The sequence below is a fragment of the Onychomys torridus genome, chromosome 14, assembly GCF_903995425.1.
Source record: "Onychomys torridus chromosome 14, mOncTor1.1, whole genome shotgun sequence".
Lineage (NCBI taxonomy): Eukaryota > Metazoa > Chordata > Mammalia > Rodentia > Cricetidae > Onychomys > Onychomys torridus.
This window is the reverse complement of record NC_050456.1, coordinates 5,286,397-5,294,342: the sequence shown is the minus strand read 5'-3', so window position 1 is coordinate 5,294,342 and position 7,946 is coordinate 5,286,397.

Genomic DNA, 7,946 nt, shown 5'->3' with positions numbered 1-7,946 from the left:
CCTGAGCTTCGAGGGGAGAGACCCAATGGGGACCTCTGATTTAGACTCTGTCTCTGCATAATCTCTGGCCATGGGTCTTTGTTCCTGCTCCCATCAGCTGCTGAAGGAAGCCTCTCTAATGATGCCGGGATGAGGCATAGATTTATGAGTATAGCAGAATATCTTTAGGATTCATTTCATTGATTGATTTATTTTTTTTTAAAGCCAGACCTATTTGGTTCTACCGTAGGTCTCTGGACTAGCTAGTCTCAGGTTCCTGGCCATCCAGGCAGTGTAGGGCATGGACTCCCTCTCATGGAGTAGGCCTCAAGTTAAATCATTGATTGGCCACTCCCACAAGTTCTGCACCACTACTGCCCATCTTGCAGGCAGGACAGACTATTGGTCAAAGGTGTCTGTCAAGGTTGGTGTCTATGTTTCTCTTTTGGTAGCCTGAAGTGTACCTTCCCCTACCAAAAGGACTGGAACATAAGGATGAAGGCTTCATGGAGGCACCAGCTTGATCGTTCTATGTTCTATGAGCTGTGTGGATGTTGTCCTCAGGAGTGGGGTCCCACTGGCAGTTTACAGATTATGACCTTGTAGCCTAACATCATGCTGAATTGTTTGCTGATCTCCATGGGATCCCCTTGACCAACAACTCAACAAAATGTACCCCAGTTCTACCACTGGAAGCCTTGCCTGGCAATAGGAAATAGCCAGTTGAGATTCAGTAATCCTCATTACTAAGAGTCCTCACTAGGATGACCCACATAGATTCCAGGAAGCTTCCACTGTACCAGGTTTCCATATCACACCCCAAACTCCCCCCACTTCCAGCCACCTATTCCCATACTCTCTCCTTCCATCCCATCACCCCCAACCTGATCCCTCCTGCTCCTATCCCCAACTGTCCCCATTCCACCCACACAATCTATTCTATTTCCCCTTCCCAGGGAGATGCATGCATCCTCCCTAAATACCACCTCTTTACCTACCCTCTCTGGGCCTATGGATTGTAGTTTGGTTATCATTTACTTAATAGCTAATATCCATTTATAAGTGAATATACACCATGTTTGTATTTCTGAGTCTGGGTTACCTCATTCAGGATGATTTTTTCTTTTAGTTCCATACATTTGCCTGCAAATCTTATGATGTCATTTTTTAAACAGCTGAGAAATACTCCATTATATGAATCTACTATATTTCCTTATCCATTCTTTAATTGAGGGACCCCTAGGTTGTTTCCAGTTTCTGGCTATTGTGAATAAAGCTGCTATGAACAGAGTTGAGCAAGTGTCATTGTGATAGGATGAAGTGACCTTTGGGTATATGCCCAAGAGTGCTATAGCTGAGTCTTGAGGTAGATTGATTCCATATTTTCTGAGGAACTGCCATATTGATTTCCATAGTGGCTGTACAAGTTTGCACTCCCACTAGAAATGGAGGAGTGTTCCCCTTGCTCCACATCCTCACCAGAATGATCTGTCATTTGTATTATTAATCTGAGCCATTCTGACAGGTGTAGGATGGAATCACAAAGTAATTTTGATTTGTGCTGAGGACAGTTTTAAGAGCCATGTCATATTACCTGCCTGTGTTAAGTTTCTATTGTTTACTATTGAGCCACTAACCAGAAACTTTTGACATGTCTGGACAAGTCCTGAGTTATTATAAAATAACTTGACATTTTCTTATCTTTCTGCTACAGTGACCATTAGTAACAATGTTTTATGGTTAGATTGCTTGGTTGGGTTGCTTGGCAGCTTAACAGTTCCCTGATCTTTTCCCAAAGAAACTTTCCTGGTCTGCTTACTATAAAACCCACCTGAAAAAAATAAAATTTTGCAGCTTGATCAGAATACAGTCTTGCTGTCAATTCTTTGTGTCTCTTGTCCCTTTCGTTCACCATTCCCCCTTCTAGGGTCTCTGCTGAAGATCCTGCTGGCCGGGACAACTGGTGCCCAGCATGAGGCTCTAGGACATGGAGGATGGTGAACATTGTCACACACCAAGGCAGGCCTGCCTAAGAGTTGGACCACCATGGAAGATGGCTCTACAAACGAAGGTCCAGTCAGTGATCACCATGGAAACGCCCACTTAGGAAAAATTTTTTCAATGATATTGTTGGAAATATTTTCTAGGCCTTTGAGCTGGGACTCTTCTTCTTCTACTCCTATTATTCTTAAGGTTTTTTCCTTTTATAATGTCCCACATTTACTCAATGTTTTGTGTCAGCAATTTTTAGATTCAACGTTTTCTTTGACTGTTATCAATTTCTTCTATTGTATCTTCAGTGCCTGAGATTCCCTGTTCCATCTCTTATATTCTGAGGTTGAAGTTTGCCTCTGTAGTTCCTGTTTGATTTCATAATTTTTTTATTGTCAGGATTCCCTCAGTGTGTGTGTGTTTTAATTGCTTCTATTTCCATTTTTTTTTTATCTTGAACAGTTTTATGTGTTTCCTTCAACTGTTTGTCTTTTCTTGGTTTTCTTTAAGGGATTCATTCATTCATTTCCTCCAAGTGTTTATGTTTTTCTTAAGGTATTTATTAATTTCCTCTTTAAGGACCTCTATCATTTCCACATAGTTTGTTTTAAGGTCTTTTTCTTGTGCTTCAGCTGTGTTGGAATATTCAGGGTTTGTTTTGGTAGGATGCCTGGGCTCTAGTGGAGACACATTGTCCAGACTGTTGTTGATTGTGTTTTTTATGCTGTCATTTAGACATCTGGGTTTGGGGTGATTATAGGCCTAGGTGCTGATTTCTGAGTTTACCTTTGTTAGATGGGTGTTTTGTTCCTTATTTTCTGTTTCCTCTCTGAATTTTCAGAGTGATGGCTGTGTGTTGACCATTTTTCTGGCCAGTTCAGCTGGTTGGTTCACAGGTAATGCCTGTTGGTATTGGAAGCTGGGATGCAGGGTTGAATAGGGGGAGGGAGGCCAGGAGGGGATGGTCTGTGGGATCCACAGGAGATATGGGCAGGGGGAAAAGAGGCTAAAGCTGGTGTTTTGTTGAAGCACTGTTGACAGGCCTGAGGGGTTGTGTCTGGGGGAAGAGAGGAAGAGGAAAATATTTTTCAATATTTATTCAGTTGAGCGATATTTTTATGTTGGTTTTTGACAACAGCATCACAAGTGATGAAATGCTGTACTTGCTTGTTTCAACCATTTATGTATTTACTTTTGTTGGCTTTCTCATCTGCATGGTAGTCATAATGCAGCTGAAACTGGTCATGTGGTGTTAAGGATGAAAATGGTCTCACTCCTGTCTCAGGAAGGGGCAGTTGCTTTGGTGTTGAATGGTTTGTTGTCCAGTGCATCCCACTCTGCTTGGCTGGTGTCTCATTTGTTTGGTATGGAAGAGAGCTTGGGACCAGTTTGCGACTTTTACTATATGAGTTTTGTTTCCCCAATGCTTGTAGGATGCTTGTCTCACTCTTGAAATTAAAGATTCATCCAGCTACTGAAAGTATGTTAGTACTCTTTCCTTTTCCTTAAACTCAGTAAATTTGTTGTCCTTAGTTCCCAGAAATGCTTTTTCTTGATACACAGTTGGTTATTGATTTTCATTGCTCAGCTTTGTTTTTCTGGAGAAGGCACTAGAAGTCTGTGATAATTATCTAAGAATTTGTTGTAATTTTCAGTCTTCAGTATCTTCATCAGAATTCTGCATTTCTTTTTATTTTTGATGAGCTATTTTTTATTAAAAGATTTTCTATTCATTATACATATCAACCATAGATTCCCCCACCCTCCCTCCTCTAACCACCCAGCCTTCCCACCCAATCCACTCCCCATTCCCACATCCTTGAAGGCAAAGTCTCCCATGGGGAGTCAGCAGAACCCGGTACACTCCATTTGAGACAGGTCCAAGCCCTTCCTCCCTGCACCAAGGCTGCACAAAGTGTCTCACCATAGGCACCAGGCTCCAAAAAGTCAGCTCATGCACCAGGGACAGGTTATGGTCCCACTGCCTGGGGGCCCCCAAACAGTCTAAGCCAAACAACTATCTCGTTTATCCAGATGGACTAGTCCAGTACCATGGGGGCTCCTCAGCTATTGGTCCTCAGTTCATGTGTCTCCACTAGTTTGGCTAGTTGTCTCTGTACTCTTTCCAATCATGCTCTTGATATCTTTTGCTCATAGAATCCCTCCTTCTCGATTGGACTCCTGGAGCTCTTCCTGAGACCTGGCCATGGATCTCTGCATCTGCTTCCATTAGTCACTGAATGAGGGTTCTATGATGACAGAGTACTCAACCATCCAGTCACCAGAGTAGGTCAGCTCAGGTACCCTTTCGACCATCATCAGTAGTCTATGGTGGAGTCACCTTTGTAGATTCCTGGGGACCTCCTTAGTACTCTGTTTTTCCCTATTCCCATGGTGTTTTCATTTATCATGGTGTCTCTCCTTGTTCTCCCACTCTGTTCCTGGTCCAGCTCAAAACTCCCACTCCCCTAAGCTCTCTTTCCCCTGACCCTTGCCCTCCATTGTCCCCACCCCCCCCCCCAGCTTGCTCATTTAGATCTTATTCATTTCTCCATCACTGGGTGATCCCTGTGTCTTTCCTAGGGTCCCCCTTACTATCTAGTCTCCTTGGAGGTGTGGGTTGCAGTCTGGTTATCCTTTGATTTACATCTAGTATTCACTTATGAGTGAGTATATACCATGTTTGTCTTTCTGATTCTGGGTTACCTCACTCAAGATGCTATTTTCTTGTTCCATCCATTTGCCTGTGAACCTCATGGTGTCATTATTTTTCTCTGCTGAGTAGCACTCCATTGTATATATGTACCACATTTTCTTTATCCATTCTTCAGTTGAGGGACATCTAGGTTTTTTCCAGGTTATGGCTATTACAAATAATGCTGCAGTGAACATAGTTGAGCATGTGTCCTTGTGGTTTGATTGAGCATTCCTTGGGTATATGCCCAAGAGAGGTATTGAGGAAGATTGATTCCCAGTTTTCTGAGAAACCGCCATACTGATTTCCAAAGTGGCTGTACAAGCTTGCATTCCCACCAACAGTGGAGGAGTGTTCCCCTTGCTCCACATCCTCTCCAGCATAAGCTGTCTTCTGTGTTTTTGATCTTAGCTATTCTGACAGGTATAAGATGGTATCTTAGAGTCATTTTGGTTAGTGTTTCCCTGAAGACTAAAGATGTTGAGCAATTCCTTAAATGTCTTTCAGCCATTTGAGCTTCTTCTGTTGAGAATTCTCTGTTTATCTCTATAGTCCATTTCTTAATTAGACTGTTAGGTATTTTGATGTCTAATTTCTTGAGTTCTTTATATATTCTGGAGATCAGCCCTCTGTCAGATGTGGGGTTGGTGAAGATCTTTTCCCATTCTGTAGGCTGTCATTTGGTCTTATTGACCATGTCCTTTGCCCTACAAAAGCTTCTCAGTTTCAAGAGGTCCCATTTATTAATTGTTGTTCTCAGTGTCTCTGCTACTGGTGTTATATTTAGGAAGTGAACTCTGGTGCCAATGCGTTCAAGACTACTTCCTACTTTCTCTTCTATCAGGTTCAGAGTAACTGGATTTATGTTGAGGTCTTTGATCCACTTGGATTTGAGTTTTGTGCACAGTGACAGATCTGGATCTATTTGCAGCCATGCCAACATCCAGTTATGCCAGCACCATTTGTTGAAGATGCTTTCTTATTTTCTATTGTACAGTTTTGGCTTCTTTGTAAAAAATTAGGTGTTTGTAAGTGTGTGGATTAATGTCAAGGTTTTCAATTTGATTCCATTTGTACACATGTCAGTTTTTACGCCAGTACCAAGCTGTTTTTTATTACTGTAGTTCTATAGTAGAGCTTGAAGTCAGGGATCATGATGCCTCCAGAGGTTGTTTTATTGTACAGGATTCTTTTGGCTATCCTGTGTTTTTTGTTTTTCAATATGAAGTTGAGTGTTGTTCTTTCCAGGTCTGTGAAGAATTGTGTTGGTATTTTGATGGTAATTGCATTGAATCTGTAGATTGCTTTTGGTAAGATTGCCATTTTTACTATGTTAATCCTATCCATGAGCATGGGCGATCCTTCCATTTTCTGATATCTTCTTCAATTTCTTTCTCCAGAGACTTAAAGTTCTTATCATACAGGTCCTTCACTTTCTTAGTTAGAGTTACCCCAAGGTATTTTGCATTGTTTGTGGCTATTGTAAAGGGTGATGTTTCTCTGATTTCTTTCTCAGCCCATTTGTCATTTGTATATAAGAGGTCTACTGATTTTTTTGAGTTAATCTTATATCCTGCCACATTTCTGAAGGTGTTTACCAGCTGTAGGAGTTCCTTGGTAGAATTTTTGGGGTCATTTATGTATACTTTCATATCATCTGCAAATAGTGAAAGTTTGACTTCTTCCTTTCCAATTTGTATCCCCTTGATCTTCTTTTGTGGTCTTATTGCTCTAGCTAGAACTTCAAGTACTATATTGAATAAATATGGGGTGAGTGGACATTGTCGTGTTCCTGATTTTAGTGGAATCATTTTGAGTTTCTCTCCATTTAATTTGATGTTGGCTGTTGGCTTGCTGTAAATTGCCTTTATTATGTTTAGGTATGTTCCATGTATTCCTGATCTCTCCAAGACCTTTATCATGAAGGAGTACTGGATTTTGTCAAAGGCCTTTTCTGCATCTAGTGAGATGATCATGTGATTTTTTTTTCTTTCAGTTTGTTTAAATGGTATATTACATTGATAGACTTTAGTATGTTTAACCAACCTTGCATCTCTGGGATGAAGCCTATTTGGTCATGATGGATAATTGTTTTGATGTGTTCATGGAGTCTCTTTGCCAGTATTTTATTGAGTATTTTTGTATCAATATTCATGAAGGATATTGGTCTGTAGTTCTCTTTCTTTGTTGCATCTTTGTTTGGCTTGGGAATCAGAGTAACTGTAGCCTCAGAAAAGGAGTTTGGTAATGTTCCTTCTGTTTCTATTGTATGGAACAATTTGAAGAGTAATAATATTAGCTCTTCTTTGAAAATCTGGTAGAACTGTATGTTGAAGCCATCGGTTCCTGGGCTTTTTTTGGTTGGGGGACTTTTAATGACTGTTTCTGTTTCCTTAGGGGCTATTGGTCTATTTAAGTAGTTTATCTGGTTTTGATTTAACTGGTACCTATCCAGAAAATTGTCCATTTCCTTTAGATTTTCCGTTTTTGTGGAGTACAGGTTTTTGAAGTATGATCTGATGATTCTCTGGATTTCCTTTTTGTCGGTTGTTATATCTCCCTTTTCATTTCTGATTTTGTTAATTTGGATGCTCTCTCTCTGCCTTTTGGTTATTTTCTCAAAGAACCAACTCTTTGTTTCATTGATTCTTTGTATTGTCCTCCTTGTTTCTATTTTATTGATTTCAGCCCACAATTTGATTATTTCCTGGTATCTATGCCTCCTAGTTGACTTTGCTTCTTCTTGTTCTAGAGCTTTCAGGTGTGCTGTTAAGTGACTAGTGTAAAATTTCTCCAACTTTTTTATGTGGGCATTTAATGCTATGAATTTTCCTCTTAGTACTCCTTTCATAGTGTCCCATAAGTTTGGGTATGTAGTACATTCATTTTCATTGATCTCTACGAAGTCTTTAATTTCTTTCTTTATTTCTTCCTTGACCATTGGTGATTCAGTTGAGCATTATTCATTTTCTATGAGATTGTAGGCTTTCTGTAGTTTTTGTTGTTGTTGAATTCTAACTTTAAGGCATGGTGGTCTGATAGAATATAGAGGTTATTCCATTTTTTTGTATCTGTTGAGATTTGCTTTGTGACCAAGTATGTGGTCAATTTTAGAAAAGGTTCCATGGGGTGCTGAGAAGAAGGTATATTCTTTTTATTTTAGAGTGGATTACTCTGTAAATATTGATTAAGTCCATTTGAATCATAACATCAATTAAGTCCCTTATTTCTCTGTTAAATTTCAGTCTGGCAGATCTGTCCAGGGTGTGGAAGTCTCCCA